Raw genomic sequence first — 18,518 nt, forward strand, 5'->3', positions numbered from 1 at the left:
CAAATTCCTTTGCTAAATGAAATTTTTCCCGTGGAAGGACCTTGTAAGATTTAGATCATACTCCATGGGGTTTTTTTGTTGTTGTTGTTGTTCTTTTTAATCTAGGGAATATATTCCTTTGTTGATAATAATCAATGACATGTACTACTTTTAATCTTTACACAGATACACACATAAGTTGCTGAATTTAATAAAAGTCCCATTTAATTGCCAGTGTAGATGTGTTTTCTTCATTAGTTATACCTAGAAGTATGCTTGTGGGCATTGATCTCCCCTCCAACCAATTCATGTCCATTTCATGCTTATCCCTACCTCAATCACCTCAGTCACTGCAAAGAAACTAAATTTTTTAAGCTTTTTTTTTAAGAGGAAGGAGCAGTTTTCTCTTCAGAGCTTCAGGCTCACAAGTCAGCTATTAATTTACTGTGACTTCCTTCAGCAGTAATTAAGTTGGATGCACGTTTAGCCAAAGAAAATTTTGTCATTGTCACAGCAAAAAAAAAAAAAAAAAAAAAAAAAAAGGCAAGTACTGTTGCAGCAAATTTTTCATGCAATAGAATTTTAAAAAAACAAAAAATAAAAATGCTACTCTTCCCCCATACTGATGTGAATTACTGTTAGTATCCTTTATGTATGTTATATTGAACCAATCAATGCATAGTCACAAGGACAATGTTATTCCTTAGGCAGCTCTCCAAAATGTGTAGGTAGGACAAAGCTCTACTGTGCTATAGGAAAAGCATCTCCATGGGACAGGTAATCTGTTCCCTGTAGTAGTATATTTAGGTTTGGTGTGCTGATAATCCTTTACAGAGAAAAATGGAACAAAATAAATTCTCTCCCAGGTTTCTTAAATGCAATTTCATGTCTTTCTATTATGAAAGAAATCAAACTATTGGGAAGGTCTGAGAAGGGAGGAAGAAAAATAATACATGAATTTATACCTTCTTAATGCAAGCATTCAAAGAAACTCCTAGTCTGAGAAATTTCAAACCACATTATAAAACTCAACATTCAAAGTATTCCTGACATATATACTATGTATAAAAAAATTGTTTATATTTCATGTGGCTGAAGTTAAAATTTATGGTGCTAAGTTGCAAATTTACTGAGATGCTGGGGGAAGAATGGAGAAATATTAAATAAGAAAAGATGAGTTAAACATTAAAATACAGATTGACCTATCACACAAGGAAAACATTAGATAAAATAAAGCAAGGTACTGTTTCTCATGCACTTCATGTAAACATATTAAGTGTATTGAATCACATCTACTACTCCTTTATTTTTTAGATTTGATGGATTTTTTTTCCCTTCTCAAAATTAATCTATGCTGTTGAAATATCCATGGTAATGTGAACAGAATACTGTTGGGTTTAGAAAGATACTACATTATGGGGATTATCTCTCAATTACTCTTACTTTACATGACAAGAAACAACAATATGAACAGTAACAACCAAGCATGTTGAATTGGATGCTGAGACAATAAAATAATTTTTCAGACAAACTAAAGCTATCTGTGGATGTTCTTGTATTTTAAAGATACATCTTAGCTGTCTAGGTCTCACCCATTTAATTGGAATTGCTATCAGTCTGAGCTGACTGCTATAATTACATTTTTCCTGCCACAGCAACAGCTTCTCAATTTTTTTTTCCTGCAAGTACTTCTTTGTGTTTGCCAGGGGAAAGCAAAACAGAAAAATGAGCACTTCAACATTAGCTTTCTTTGAAGAAGTCCTAGATACGTCCCTTTGATTAATGCTGTTTTAATCACAAATACCTGATTTCTTCAAGTATTTTCACATCTGTCTGTATATTATCTTAACTCATCAGGGTCAAGCAGACATACAGGATTTTCTGGGTGCCTGAAAAGAGACTGGCATTAAATATGGATGTATTAATGCATGCAAGAGTACTTATTTCTAAATAAGTATTTTTTAAATTGTTATTTCTATTTAAGTATAGAGAGAAATGGTACTAGCTGTAGGCTCTGTAGACTTTTCAGATGTAACTATTTAAAATGCAAATATGTGCATATGTGATTATTAGGGTCTATGTTTAGAAAAATGCCTCTTTAAGTGTATAAATTCCTCATTATTTTTTCAAAAGATTCATGAGAATTCTTTCCCTCAGATCACCTTTCAATTTTTAATTTGCTTTATTAAAATCTCACTAAAATATCATATTGCAAACTTCTCAATCTGGAATTCATTAACATATCAGAAGATAATTTATCAGTCACATCTCATATATTGCTTTTCATACACTGGTTTGTCATTCCTCTGCTTTCATTTTCCTTTCTGTGAACTTAAGAGAACTCATTTCAGATTTCTAAAAATACAGGACATGTAAAGATTAACTCTTTAAAGTCATTTAAATACTTTGATTGGCTAACTTCACATATGCTCTTTAAAACAAACAAACAAACAAACCTTCTTTTCCTTGATACTTGGAAACTACTGAAGTATAGAAAGGGTTAAATATAAGGCAGCAATGCTAGAAAAATCTTGCCCTAAAAGCTCAATAGCAGTTTACGCAGTTAGGAACATTTTAGCTCTAACGGCGTTAACAATGTTGACATGGAAAGACTTCTGTTTTCTGTGAAGACTCAGACAAGTCACTTAAGCCTTCACGAATCCCCGGTATCTGATCAGAAAAATGGAACAGTGCCCTTGGCAAACACCCTCAATCCAGCATACATAAGATATATACACTGCAACATCTACAGGTTATCCTCCCTTGGAAAATGCAGTGTTACTGATTCAAGGAAAGGTGGTGAGAACAAGTATTTCAAGAATCAGGCATACATAAAAACCAAAAGTAAATAGATAAATAACAATGCATGGCTAAATTAATATAGTCAATATAGCACTAAAAATGCTATTGGTAGCTGTCCGTCTGCCTGCATTAGAAGATAGGTTCTCGTCTGTACTTACATTCAGGCACAATACACTTCAGCACATACACTTCTTCTGAACTTCCTCTGATGACCACAGTGACATAAAAGAGCTCCTGAATAAATGAAATTCAGTCTTAAAGCAGCTACTGTCTGTATGAACAGAAACACATCCTACATAATTCAGTTACAGTAAGCATACAGCAGATTGTCAGGAGACAGACGACAGCACCATATGAAGCAGCAGCAACTGGAAAGTCACTAAGACAGTCAGTTAAACGTAATACATTGAAACTAGAAAATAAAAATTATATTTTAAAATGCCCACCCCCTGTGCAGAGTATTTTTAGCAGATCCATTCCAAAATAGTATCATCGTAAAACTTCATAACACAAATGGAGAGCTGGTTCCAGAAATGAAACCCATCATCAAGTATAATAGATCTTATGTGCTCTTTAATAGCATTTCTGCTGGAAAGAACAATTTATGGAACAGAGATGTCAGATAGAAGCAAAAAAGTTTGTAGATAATCTCTCAACTTTTCTCAAGACTGCAACTATAAAAGATATCTACAAAGAGTGAGGAAGATGAAATTCATCTCACCAAACTTTGATTGTAGCTACCTGCATGTTAGCTCAATGAGAAGTAATATATACCTGATCTGTCCTAGACATCTATTTAAGATCGCACAAGTTATGCCCTAAAAGTACTTAGTCCCATTCACTGAAATCTTCAGAAGTGTTAATATATTTTACTGGAAAATGTTTGCATTGGAATAGATGAATCCAACCCACTTTGTTGTCACTGGATGCAACTATGAAGAGAAACGGTATGTCTATAAACCTAGGTGAAAACCACTATACTTATTCTCAGCTTGGCAATGAAGAGAGCTGTTGTGGCGATAAATAATTACAGGAGTTCGAGTAGAGGTCTCTCCTTAATGTATGTATCTCCTATATTTCATATGCCACTGTACTGTTATACATCCTTATTTTTGAAGCTGTACCTAATTTATTCAGGAATGTTCTGCAAAGCACTCAAAAAAAAAAAATCTATTAATTGCTGCTAATGAACCCTTAAAGAAGGCCATAATCAGCAGGACTTGTCTTAATGATATCCTGAAACAGGAAATGTCAGTAAATCTTAGTACTCCAGGAAAAAGAGTGTCTGTTTGTCCTTTAATTTCACTTTATCTCCTTTCTACATTCTTTGAGATAATGTTAAAAAGGAGACACTAGTAATTTCTTACTAATGTTTTCACCTTTAAAAAAAAAAACAAAAAAACACCACTATTATTCTTTTTCAAGTGGATTTATCACAGTTTTTACTCCATTTTTTTCCCTATAGAAGTACCACTAGTACCACTATTCCTTTAACAACTTTCTTTAAACTCTCTCTAGAATCCTTCAGTCTCAGCATTATCTTTCATATGCAGCTGTCAGAGAAGGCACATTCATAATGCTGAGTGGAAACCTAATTGTTCTCTACAGCTACCTGAAAGATTGCAGTGAGCGTGCCTGTCTCTTTTCAGGTGACAAGTGATAGGACCTTTTCTGAAAAACTTTTTGGCCCCAGGGTGACATCAAGTGGACTCTTGAGCCAATTGCTCTATGCTTGCTGAAAACAGTCTTTCTGAGAGCTCCTTACTAAGCTGTTCCAAATGTGTAAAGACTGTTGTCAGCAACAGCTGCCTCTGTTTTAATTTTCATTCTTTTGTGAAGTCTTAGTGTCAAGTTTACCATACTTAACTCAAGTCTCTTCCCAGACATAATAAATCTAGGCACATGCCAACTCTCAGAATCTATTTCTCATCTAATAAATCTCATTTAAGAAATCGCACAATGTGGCAATATGGACTGCAGTCCAAAAGCAAATTTCTGGACAATTAAATCAATAAACAGTTATATGACAATCACTTTCCAACATTAAGGATGTTGTCTTACAAGTTTACCCATTTTCTTCCTGGTTATTGCACAGCACTTAAGAATCTTCTCAAATAAAATTATAAAGGCAGAAGGAATGGAATCTTCCTATGAATTTGTATCCTTTGATCTCACTGTCAAACTAGACTCATCACAAGAACCTTGCCCTTATTTCAAAGAATTGGGTACATTCTGCCTGCTTTTCTTTTAGGGAGACATTGTTTTGAACAAATCTTCTGCTTCTAAATGTCTATCCACAAATTTCATATGATAGTAAGTGTATTTCAGACTTGTTTGAAAGGAAGTATCATGTCAGATTTCAGTATGGTTACACTGACCAGCTGAAAGAAACTAAAAGATACAGTATTCTTAAGTAAGCATGGTTTCATCAAGAAGTTTAAAAATAATAACTACTGACTGCAAAATTGTATTTCTCTATACAGATACATAGATGTTAATCCTCAAACTATGTAACACAATAGAAGGGAAGGGTATGATCCAGAAGGACCTGGACACACCCAAAAAGTGGGCACATGAGAGTCTAATGAGATTTAACCAGGCCAAGCACAAAGATTTGCACTTAGGTTAGGGCAGTCCCAGATATGAGTACAGTTTGAGAGAACAACTTGAGAACAGCCCTGAGGAGAAGGACTTTGGGGTCCTGATGGATGAAAAGCCAGACATGAGCCAGTGGTTCTCTTGCAGCCCAGAAAGCCAACAGTGTCTTGTGCTGCATCAAAAGAGGGGTGGGAACAGTGGGAGGCAGGTAATTGCCCAATTCTGCTCTGCCCTCATGAAGTCCCATCTGGAATACCCTGTCCAGGCCTCGGTCCCCCAGCACAAGACAGACATGGAGCTGTTGGAGCAGATCCAAAGGACAGCCATGGAGATACTCAGGGCTAGAGCATGTCTCCCATCTGAAGATAGATTGAAGGAATTCAGTTTGTTTAGCTTCTGAGAAGGCTCCATAGAGACCTCACTGCAGCCTTCCAGTATCTGAAGGGAGCTTACAAGCAGGAGGAGGACTGACAGTTAACATGTGTGCCCCGGTGGCTCAGTGGTTAAGGACACCGCCTTGCAACACTGGGGCCCGAGTTCGAATCCCTCCGGTGGCGCAAGTGGTAGAAGTGCCGCTCTGCTACACAGAGGCTCGAATCCCGGGAGCTGGACTCGATGATCTCTAAGGTCCCTTCCAACCCGCACGAAATTATGAAACTATGGTCTGATAGTGAGAAGACGAGATGGATCAGCTTTTAATTTAAAGGGGGGAGGTTAGATATTAGGGAGAATTTTTTTTTACTCGGAGGATAGAGAGTCACTGGCATAGACTGTCAAGAGATGCTGTCGATGCCACAGTCCCTGAAAGCACACAAGGCCAAGTTGGATAGGATCCTGGGGAGCCTGATCTAGTGGGTAACAATCCTGCCCCTACCAGGGGAGCTGGAACTAGCTTATCTTCAAGGTTCCCTCCAACTTAAACCATTCTATGATTCTATGATATGATTTGTTTTCATTCTTCCTCCTACCATTTCAGTGTCTTATGAAAATACACTGGAGGTTTCCATATTTCTTTTACTAATCCTTTTTCCCCCCAGTCTAAATGTGCTTGGAAAGATTAACTACTTTGAATGTGCTTTGTAAAATATACCTACAGGAGTTTTGTCCAAAGCCTGTCTTGGCAGCAGTTTCCACTCCGCTTACATGTCAACTAATATCTTCATTCTAATACTCAAATGACATCAAGCTGACATGTTCTGCCAACAGTTCCTCCAAGTTTCATTGCCATGTTTTTATTTAAAAGCTGTGATTGACTCTTGAAAAGATGCTTTTATCTGCTGTGAAGCTGGTGGTAAGCAGATCCATGCTAATTCCTAGAAAAGCTTGGTAAGGCCTTAAGGAAGCTACTCATCTAGAAGAAATACTCTGCCCTTCAGAGTATAATAATCACCCAGATGCCCACAGGGACTTTTCTAACAAGACCTTGTCTTATCTGAACTTTGGAGTTTCAGAGATGGGCTTGATGAGGAATGACAACTCTTAGTCATGGCAAACTCTGGAAGTAATAAACTTCTTTTAGAATAAAGACAGAAAACCTGCTGCATTTAATCTGCAATTGTATGGTACTAGGAACCATATATTTGTCCTCTAAAGATCCACAATTCTTTTACTCATATCACTTGTTCACATAGAAAATAGTTTCAAAACAATATAAGCAGCAGAGCTGTAAGCATTATCAGAATTAATTTAATCTAATTTACTATTATTCACCAGAGGCAACAGAAAATTTTGATTCTGTTTTCCCTGAAAGTCATAGCAAAATGAAAGAGCTTTAAAAAGAATAGACTTGAGATGCTTTCCTTCCAATTTCTAAAAGATTTTGCTTCCTCATCTTCTTTAGGCTCAAGAAATACTAAGAGAATATGGTCTCTGTGCCAAACATGATGTTAGAATACCTTCTTTTCTAAAGCATGGGGAAGGTCATTTACTAACTGACAAGAGGAAGATGTGAGAGTTAGAGAACCTGAGGCAATGGGGGGAAAAAATAGTTGTTGTAGAAACCATATTGGATGATAACTGCTTTGTAAATACGAGAAATACTTTGTTTATTTCACTAAATAAGAATCTGCTAATGCATTATCATCTAGCTAGTTTTTTGGGGGGATGTATTTATTGAGGGTCAGGCTTAGCTGAGATTAATTCACACAGTTCCATTGCATTAGCTGTTACCAGATGAAGTTTCACAAGATGTGGCCTAATACCAACAGAAAACATGTTAAGCATAAATGCAGTGCACAAAGTAACAAATGACATTTTCCTCAGTGTTATAGAGTGCTATTACAACTTGAGGTAAAATTGTTCAGAAAAAAAAAATAATAATAAAGGGAATAAGGAAGGAAAACAAATATTTCAATCTATTACTGATCCTACATGGAATATGATATTTCCAATTAAAAGCAGATGGTTAAAAAAATGATAATAATAATAAAAAATAAAAATAAAAAACACCATAAGTAAAACGCTTATTTTCACTGAATAAAATAAACATATATAAAATGTTACATTAAAACTTACATTAAATCAATACACAAAATAGGGTCTTTTTAGTGCAATTTACTGACAAGAATACAATTTGTGTGTTTGAGGAACCACAGGAGGGTACCACTGATTAGTACTCAAGGGTTGTTATCTCAGAAAGAGAATTATTCTGACAAAAATTTTTGTGCTTACTCTGAACTGTCATTATTTAGAAGAAAAGAGTACTTAATGTGCTGATTTTAAACATCTTGAGAAAGACATCAGTGTCCTAAATGCTGTCTACTGACTGATATAATCTGATGGTGCATGTACACCTTTAAACAGTTGTAAAGTCAGACAAAAATATGTTATACATATACTTCATGGGAAGGCAAGCAGGCAAAATCACTTCGTTTTGCCACAAAGGGCTGAATTCCCTAACCCCTTATATTTCATCATAATAATTTACACCTGCTCAAAGGATAAGCCATTTGTTGCCAAACTGCTCTGGTTTCATTTAACACCTATCTCACTTTGTACATGTTCAACTGAATACACAAGGTGCAAACCAGTAGAGAATTAGGATTTCCAGAATATTAAATATCATGATTAAAGTTTCATAATACAGTTGTCACAGAATGAAATTTCATCTGAGGATATTCCTAAACATACAGGTAAGTATATAGAAAGATATCCTTAAATTTATTGCCAGATAGTGAGAAAAAGAAAACAAAAATCACACTTACAGAGACAGAGTCATAGAATGATTTGGGCTGGAAGGGACCTTTACGATTATCTCATTCCAACCTCCCTCTAGATCAGGTTGCTCACAATGCCAACCAGCCTGACCTTGAATGAATCCAGGGAGGAGGCAATCCAAACCTCACTGGGTAATCTGTTCCAGTTCCACCACTCTCATAGTAATGAATTCATTCCTAATAACTAATGTAAACCTATCCTCTTCCAGTTTAAAACCATTTCCTCTTTTTCTGTCACTACATAACCTTATAAAAAGTCCCTCCCCAGCTTTCCTGTAGGCCCCCCTCCAGGTACTGGAAGGCTGCTGTAAGGTCTCCCCAGGGCCTTCTCTTCTTGCTGAAGAGCCTGTCCTCATAGGAGAGCTGCTTCAGCCCACTGATCATGTTCATGGCCTTCCTCTGGTGCTGCTCCAACAGCTCCAGCAACACTCCAGATGGGGTCTCACAAGAGCAGAAACATCTTTCTTTGTCTTTTACATTAAGTTCAAGAGTTGGTATTTATGATGAATGAACACTTCCATCAGTATACACATAGCTTCTAGCATAAAAAACAAAACAACAACAACAAAAACACAGAAGATGCTACAAAATACACTTCAACTTCTGGACTGAATGCACTGAAAATATATACACTGCCCATCTCAAGCAAATACAAATTCATTCTGAGAGTAGGTCATTGACTGCTCATGCTGTTTTGATGCTGAAAACACTGTATTGCTCTGTCAATCTTTTCTACACTTCTGTGATATTAACACACACCTTCACTTACATTTTCTAGGTACAAGGCAATCCAGACTGGATTCATCTTCACAATTACAGTTTGCATTATCAGACACAGAACAGTGGAAAATTCAGTGGTTGAAAAGATAGTACAGAACTCTCCATAAACCCTGCCTTGGGAAAGCAAAAGACACCCTCAGATTAGGGTAGAAGTTTGAAAGAGATCACTCATACTTATGAGTGCATGTTGAAATTTAAAATGATTGCATTAAGAAGTAAGAGAACCAAAGACTTTGTACTGCCAGATGCATGGCAAGTTTATCAGATTTAAATATAAGGACAAATTACAGTGTGTAAATATATTTAAAAAATAACCTCCTTCTCCAAATAAATTGCAATGTAAATTAAAAGCAGATTTACAGAGCAGGCACTGGGGCTCTGATGCTCTGCTTCTTATGTAAGAATAATTTTCTTCAAGTGTTTAGTAAAAACCACAAATAAACCCCTCTTAACTGTCTGTCTTTTTCTCACACTAATCTCATGCTGTTCCAACTTGTAAGAACAAGGCCCAAGCTATCCTAACTTTTTTTTATTTCTTTTCCACTGTTTTAACTAATGGTAACAAAATGAACAGCAAAATCTCCTCCTCTCTCCATGCCCTCTTTAAACAAAAAAATAAAAATTAAAAAATTGAAGAAGCAAACCTTGGAGTGTGCTGATCTGGCAGATCTTTCTGATCTCTCTGCTTTAATTTTAGCAATGAAAAGCTAATCAAGTTACATTTTGAAACTCTATGAAACTTTACTTCCTGCTGCTAGGTTCAGTGCTGATACTTACATAGTGACTGTTATAGAGGAGGGAAGGAATATTTGTGCAGAGCATTCTTATCTAAACTTGGCAGAATGTCTGTTATTAAAAGTCCACTCACAAGTTTTTTTTGATCCACTTTCACTTTTGTTAAGGTCATTGTACTTATGTGAAAATGGTTTCACTGGCTGAGTTCAGTTTTCCAAGAAGTTCAGTTTGGATCTGGGAATGTACATAAAGCAGATATCTGGCAATTTTTATTTTTTTTTAATTAATTTCATTTTTCTGAAGCCACTTCAGTGAACAAATAACTTTGCACTCTACAGCATGGATGAAAATGCATTTGAACTATCTTTGAATCACAAACACTTCAATATATGAAGGGAAGATCATTCATATGGTTCAATTTGTCTATATGAGCAACCTTAAAAACATACACTTCTTGACACTTGATACTTAACTTTCATGTCTATAGTGATTTTTACATGTGAACAGGAAACATCAGAATTCTTATGATGAGAACTACTGAGCTGATGAGTGGAATTATAGACAATACGAGGATAAATTATTTCTCCTTTTCCAGTGATATATGCAAAATATTTTTTATGGACCACCTTCCTTTTCTGTTGGTCCTATGGGCATATGGGAAGTGAAGTTACCCTTTACAGTGATGATCAAGCACAGTTATCAATTAAATATATAGATAGGCATTGTGTTAGATGTTTCAGTTTTCACTTTATCTAGTAAGATTTTGGAACAGCCAGCATCTACACCTGGTTACAATATTTTTTATTCACCATCTCATTTCTTGTCTTCTAGGCTGTGACTTCCTATGTCTGAAATAATCACTTTTGATGTTGACCTGATTGTTTACTTTCTTTTTATCCTTCCAGAATACCAATTAGGTAGAACAGTATGAAGATTCTCAAAGATCTAGCAAGAATTGCAAGGGGCTCTTTGTAATATCTATGTATAATCATAATTTATATCTGATATGCATGATGTCACAATGTGTGATGCACAATGTCACACTTAATGTCTACTTCTAGATTCAATATTACGAGATTAATTTCAAAACAAAGCCTTGAGATCCTCAGGATGTGTTTCATTTCACTTGGCTATTACTGCCATCTACTGGTATAATTTTCGAACTTCAAGACTCTCCATTCACAAATTAAATCACATCGAATGTAGTCAGGCCTACACCTGATTTACTTGATGATGTAATGCCTCATGCTGGTATGCAGTCTCATATGCATTCAGTTTTTAGTGGTAATAATTTCACTCTCTTGCCTGTAAGCATGAAGACCTACTTAGCTAGCAAATAAGAAAATTGTACAGAGATGTAGTAGCAGTTTCTAATGAACTCTGCACATTCTGGAATGTTTCCCTGGAACAGGCTGCATTATGTACAACTGTAGTAGTTATTACTGAATTATTCATAATGATTTCTAATGAATACTAGTGATGAAAATAATTATGGTAAAGGAAGCTAGGTGTATCCCTTCTTCAGTCAAGAGAAAGTGTAAAATCTTGCTTTAAAAAATAATCAGTTTCTAAATCTAATTTCCACCTGATATGAGACCACAATAAGGGAAAACTCATCAAGTGAAAACTGGCTCCTGAAGGCTGAAGTTCAAATGAGAATAATGCACAAAATCTTAATCAAGAAGATAATTGTCTATTAGAAACAGATGGTAATATATCTGTAATGCATACATATAAAGAAAGTTGAATTTTCTTGGGAATTTGCTTGATCTCAAATGAACTGTTTAATTCAGATGAAGATGGGTTACTACAGTCATATGGATTTATTTCCTAAGTTGCATACTGCAGCATTTTTTTGTAGTTATACGCATTCAAAGCATGTAAATAAGTTGTCTTGAGCATAACCTACATGTCAGACCACATAAATAGGAACTCTCCCATCTAAAGTAACATTATCAAGGTTCAGTGATGAAAATACTTCCCTCAGCCTTCTGAAAAATACTCTAAAAAACAACACATCACATGACTTTGCTCCCCTGCATGGTGCTCCTGAGTTTAAATCAAATTTACACTTTAGACAACTAAGAAATAAAAATCCAATAATTCAATACAAGTACATTTAAATTTTGTTTCAATAGTTAATTAAATTTCTTATACCTTCACACTACTAACTCTGGGACAGTTCAGAATTTCATGGTAGCTTATCACAGGTTCCTGTATCATAAGGCAGGCTTTGAGGAGTCAGTCAGTGAGCTCCATTCATTTTTAATTCCCCAGCTGATCTCCAAGTCCTGTTACAGGCCTCTAAGTCATGTTATTACATTTGTAATAACATACATCATCCCCTAACTCTGCCACGGGAAAAAAACTTTCTACAATGCAACAACAAAAATAAAAAATGCAGTTAAGCAAATGAACCTCCAGTATTAGTTATGCAAATTGGACAAAAGTAAATGCAAGTGAGACATCAAATTCTGTACAGAGGATTTCCACACTATATGAAATCTTTTCAATCAATAAATATGCAGTTCCTATCATATTACAGTCAGACTTTCAAAAATATATATATCCAATCATTCAAGGAAACCAAAAGAAAACTCTGTTTCTAAAGTCAGGAGGGACTTAGTGATGTTAGTTGCATCCACAGATTATGCTGCTGAGCACATTTTTATTGTCAAAAATCTGTAACCCACAAGAGATAGTAAAAGGGGTCAAACACGTGCTCCTGGATGAATGTGTTTCCCAGAACTGATCAAGGAAAAAAGGAACATTAACTGTTTAAGAATTTATTAACAAATTGTATTGCTCTGAAAAGTAACAGCATGGAATGAAATCAGTCTTTGGTCTTTACCAAAAGGGGGGGATCTTGTTCCTCCTACTTTTGATTACATACAGTTATTTCTTTCACGCATCCTTTGTTCTGGATTTCCCACACACCATACCCTGCACTGAGCCAATCCAAATTACTGAACAACAAACCTGACAAATAAAAGAGTGAATAGATTGCCTATGGTTTAAAGACTTTAATCAATTTATCACACAATCAATTAAGTGCTAGAGCTAGTAAGTCTGAGGGAAAAGGTAGGATTGTACAGCTAGTAACAGTAGATTTACCTATTCTCACAGCAGCAGATTGTTATATTACATCAGCTATGTGGTGTAATTTTTCCTCATACTGTGGCTCCAAGTGACATTTATTCTGACATCTAGCTCTATCTTCAAACCTCTTCATACAACCTTGCCCCTCCTATGCCTCAGTTCTGGTGCTACTACTATCATGATTAAAGGACATTCATTTTCTCAGCTGTACTGACATACTTCACTGAGTCAGTGTGGTTTAAAAAATAAAAAATGAAATAAATTATTAATAATAATTAAAAAACAAAACGAAACAAAAAAGTGTCAAAAGAACCGTTCTGAAACTGGCATAGAAAAGGTGCAGGAATGTTTCACTTGGAGAAGGCAGGCTGGTCTGCAGAAATCATACTAGTTTAATCTACCACTAAACTACAGTCTCCCTGAAATTTAGGATGTCCCCCCTCACCCCCCCCATCCCCCCTCCCTCCACCTCCTGCCTTCTCACTTCCAAAAAAAAAAACAAGTAACAAAGATATCAGTATTCTGTTTTCTCAGACTTACTTCCTTTCCCATTTTTCACTGTTTTGGACATCAACGTTTTATTGAATTAAGTTAAGTTATTCATGATAACAGAACAAGGCCAGTGGCAGACAAAACTGGGGCACTGTTTGTTAGAAGGATCACCAGAAGCAAAGTGGGGAGTATGGGCTCACCCTACTCCTAATCTTTACTGCAGTTTCCCATTATCTGAGGCTTGCAGTTCGAATTTCTCCACAGCAGACTTCGGCAGCATTTCAAATTATTTCATTTTAACAAAGCAATTCAACTGAAAATGATTATTGTATTCTGGTAAATCAGAGAGAAAAAAGAAAGAAAGGAGAAAAAAAGAAAAAAAAAAAAAAAAGAAACGCCAAGTTTCAAAAATAGTATAATCTTACTAAATGAAATCATTATTTGCTCTAATGAAGACAAATCTTTCTCTTATAACTAAGTTTATAGAAAGAACATATGCCAAATAATAAAAGAACCACCTATGAAATTAGAGCCCTGCAATATCATGCTCAGCCTAAATGTAGCATTTATAATTTTTTATATAATCTATTAACAACAACAAAAAATCATCTCCATAACTCCAGCTCTTAGTTGGCTTTTTATCTTCCTGTACCACAAGAAGTAATAAGAGATGCTACATGGAATTATTCATTTCTTTTCAATAGAGACCTGAAAGTTTATGTAAAGCTGTACATAGCAGTTTCAAAAAGAGAAATGATTGAATGTTGCCACTTTTATTCCAGTTTGGGAAGAAGCGTGTTCAGAAATAAAAGACAGGGCAAGTAACTTCTGCAATTTTTTTCATTTTGTTGAAAGTAATATTCACAGAAATTTTGAACTGATAATTTGACTTTTCAGCAAAAGAGTAATTTAAGAAATTATCAATTAGGTAATGAACTGGGCCACAGAAAATATCAACACTGCAGAATACTGCTCTTCAGGTGAAAAAAGAAAACAATTCACACTCCTTCAAATGTTAAATCCTCAGTAGACTGTTAATCAAATCATTGTGTTGACCAGTCTGAATTAAGCTAACTGAGGTGTGATCTCTGTGATCACATTTGTGATCAGGGAAATCAATATCAAGTTGCACCTCTATTCTCCTGTACATACATCTCAGTGTTAGAGTCCCCATGACACAGAATGGATCAGCTTAATCACCACTCTCACACAGATCAACTTTGAATTGGAACAGATGCAAGGAGGTCTGTAGTACATCCTTCTCCTCAAAGAAGGTTCAGTTTTGAGATCAGGTCTAATTGCTCATGGCTATATCCAGTTAGGCCTTGGAAATCACAAAAGGTTTGAGACTGCACCAGCACTGAGCACCCTGCTTGAATACTAAGGCAAATCTATTCTGAAACAGGACTGTGAAACTATTTTCTTTATATAGTCACACACTATATACTAGTAAAAACAATAAAGGATTGTGCTGAAAAGACCCTGGAGTGTGATTTCTAACAAAAGGGGAGCTGAAATGAATTGAACAACTCAGATGCTGATCCAACACAGTGGCCTCTCCATTTCTTACAGAGGCCATGAGACACACAACAAGAGAAAGTACCCTCTTATAAATATTCTTTGAAATACTGATTGCTTCTCTGCCTTTGTTCCTCAGAGTCAGATCACCAAAAAGTTATTTTTTCCCTCTTTTTCTTACCTGACATGCTCTTTCTTGGTAAGAGGTGAGCTGAGGATTCTGGACAGCTGCTAGTTCAAATAACATCCAGAAAGCAGTTTTTCTCTTACGATTCACATTGCTGTACATCTAAACAAAATAAAAGTGAAAAGAGTAGGACTCGATTATTTCATTCAGCAAAATCGTTTGTTAGAATACATTTGGGGGGAAAAAAAAATGATAAAATGATCAAAGCTGATTTGATCTTGCAATGCTCAACTGTGCAACGAAATAACTCTTTTTATTTAAATGCATACAAACACACCTCCTCAACACTGGAGAACAGATTAAGGCCAACATAAAAATCAAGACCAAGTTACTCAGAGAGAACTCTCAATAAATAAATAAATTCCCACCCAAATAACTGTTTAAAAAGAGGAAAGAATTCTAATATTATAAATACATATATATTTTCCATTTCACTCTCTTGGGTAGCAGTTAAAACAAATGTTTATCCAGAATTAATTTTCTTCTCAGGTGAGAATTCATTACTTCTTTTTTGTTATTAAATACGTTGCATTGCTATAAATAGAAAAAGGGGGGGTGGGGGGTGGGGGGGGGGATGTAATAGAATTAAATACTGAAATTATTGTACTTCCAATGTAAAGCACTGTTTGAAAAGAGAAACATTATATACTTCGACATTTTGAACTATGTATTGGTGCTGGTTTGTATTTCTAACCTTGCAGCAATCACTGATCCACTGGAATGTATGGTTTGTTTTTGTTACAGTGCAGCTGCAGAGGAGGTGTTTGGGCTTCAGACACAGAGCAATAACAAATATCTTCAGGGGGAGAAAATCTCTTGTCTCAGAGGTCTCTAAGTGCTACGGAAACAGGATAACAAGGGCCACTATCTAGAAGCAGAAACAAAAGAAATAGAAAACAGGGTTTTAACAAATACAAACAGGACTTCAACAATGTGATTATCCATTCATAACACACTACCTTGAAATACTTTAAAACAATAAGACTCTCATTCCTTGATGTTTCAGTCAAAATTAGGTTCACTTTTGAAAGACATTTTATAGTAAAACTGAATTCCTAAGCTGAATAGCATAGATAAATGTGTAAAACATATTGACCTCTAAGGTAACCACCAGAGTAAATCCTCCTGGGCTTCTTGTCATTTTCTGTTCTAAGAATTGCACCTCATCTGCAACAGTTTAGCACTTTCTGGCACCTCGATAAAAACTGAGAGGGAATCAAAACAAGATTAAATCAGATTTTATATCAGGGAGAGATGAGGAACAATCCCATGAGATTTCTAAGCATTAACATCTTCAGAAGGAGTTCACTGTGACAAAAAGATGTGTGGTTGACATGACATACAATGCATTTTTCAATTAAAAACTGGAAAATGCCAATGATAATATTTCCATTCAAAACAGTAATTTTTGACACTTTACCCCCCCTCCTCCCCCCAATTAAGCATTTCACCTGCATGTCTTTGAGTTCCATTTGAGAAGAGTTCTGCAATAGTTTGGGAGTAAGGACATTATATAACTGTCTATTCAGATTATTAATATATTCCTTATTAAAATGTTTTCCATCTAAATAGTTATCTCCTTAATTAAATGAAATTTAATGAAATTAAATGAAATTTAATGAAATTAAATGAATTAAATCAAAGCTCTGGTTCATATATATTTTGACAAGCTTCAAATCCTTGTTTTAACTGAAGAGTTTTTACAGTTCTGTGTGTGCTAAAAAGGGGAAATCAATTTTATATCAATGAAATTGATCAATATAAATTCAGAGAAGAGCTGGGGGGGAATAAGTAAGAGAATTATAGAATATTGAAAGGTCTTTTAACTCTGCACAATGGAAATGAGTGAATATATAGAGAGAGATAGATAGATATCTTCTAACCAGGAAATTATTCTTAATATTCACTATGCCTTCATTCTTTAGTCAACATAAAGCTGGACATTATTCTAATGCGTTTGTAACATACACAACTCACCCAGCATATTTCAGAATTTGACATAGTTCACAGTTGGAACAACCCTTAAAGAGCAAATGCTTGCTGTTTATCTGTCTCTCTGAAGAAAAAAGAAATAATGTTTCTCTTTAGGAGCTCACAGCTCTGCTATGAAGGGGAAGAAGTCTGTCACAATTCAGCTAAGGTTAGAACAGACCGTTGTGCAATCCTGCTCCATATAAACCTTTTGGGAAAGATGAACTATTATCCAAGTATTGATTACAGGAATCCCAAACAGTAAAAGAAAATATATATATATATATATATATATATATATATATAAAAATAAAAAAATAAAAAAAAAATCTGTTCTTATTGCTACTCTAATTCCAGGAGACAGGTTTTAGAACATGTCAGACAAGGAAAATATGTCTGAACTAATCCATGAGGAATCCTATAGCAAAATTCTGGCCTAGTAACCTCTCACAGAATATTTTCCTTTCCCTTTTTATTTCAGCCAAACTGTAACATTTTCCTGATGACCACCCGTTTGTTAGTCCTTAGTATACAACTAGGATCCTTCACATACACTGTGTGAAATAATGTGTTGTGTGTGTGAAGATAGTTTTCTGTCTTAATAAAATGGCAGATGGTCATATTACTCTCTCATTAAATAACTGTGTAAGCATTTTAATGGAATTTTATTTTTCTTATTCTTCAACAAACCAAAACCAAATACTGAAAGTTTAATTAAGTAAACTTTAGACCTTGTGCATTAAAGAAAGGGAAACTAGATAAAAAGCAAGTAAGCTGGCAGTTTCTCTACGTGGCCTCTGCATGCCCATAAACACTTAATATTTTAATACCTTCAATTTAGTTGGATTTAAAGAATAGTGTTGTTCCAAAATAGAGGAAGAAGTCTGAACCTCTTTTCCACACACAATATGCATTAAAATCTGAACACAAAGTTTAAATGGCTCTGAAACACTACAAACTCTGTGAATGGCAAATGCAGTATTCACAGCACAAACTTTATCTCACAAAACATGGCTCTCAGCCATTCTACTGAACATCTGTTACAGTTCCAAAGCAGTTCTTGCAGAGATGAACAGGAGCCCTTCTTGTATAAGTGAGTTTCTGAGTTAAGATTCTCAGAATTTATTAGGAGTGTTTGTGCC

At 35.3% G+C, this 18,518-nt stretch overlaps 1 long non-coding RNA gene across 1 annotated transcript; it reads right to left on the reverse strand.

Annotated features, from left to right (window-relative positions):
• Positions 1-71: 71 nt before the first annotated feature.
• LOC107315971 (uncharacterized) lies at positions 72-17,466 on the reverse strand. The gene is made up of 5 exons (XR_014948902.1): positions 17,383-17,466; positions 16,100-16,273; positions 15,400-15,507; positions 2,940-3,015; positions 72-1,879 (listed from the first exon to the last, which is right to left on the reverse strand). It is a non-coding gene; the product is annotated as an uncharacterized LOC107315971 (long non-coding RNA).
• Between the last annotated feature and the right edge of the window lie 1,052 nt (positions 17,467-18,518).

This window comes from Coturnix japonica, chromosome 8 (assembly GCF_054131305.1).
Source record: "Coturnix japonica strain WE chromosome 8, WE-NBRP24, whole genome shotgun sequence".
Classification (NCBI taxonomy): Eukaryota; Metazoa; Chordata; class Aves; order Galliformes; family Phasianidae; genus Coturnix; species Coturnix japonica.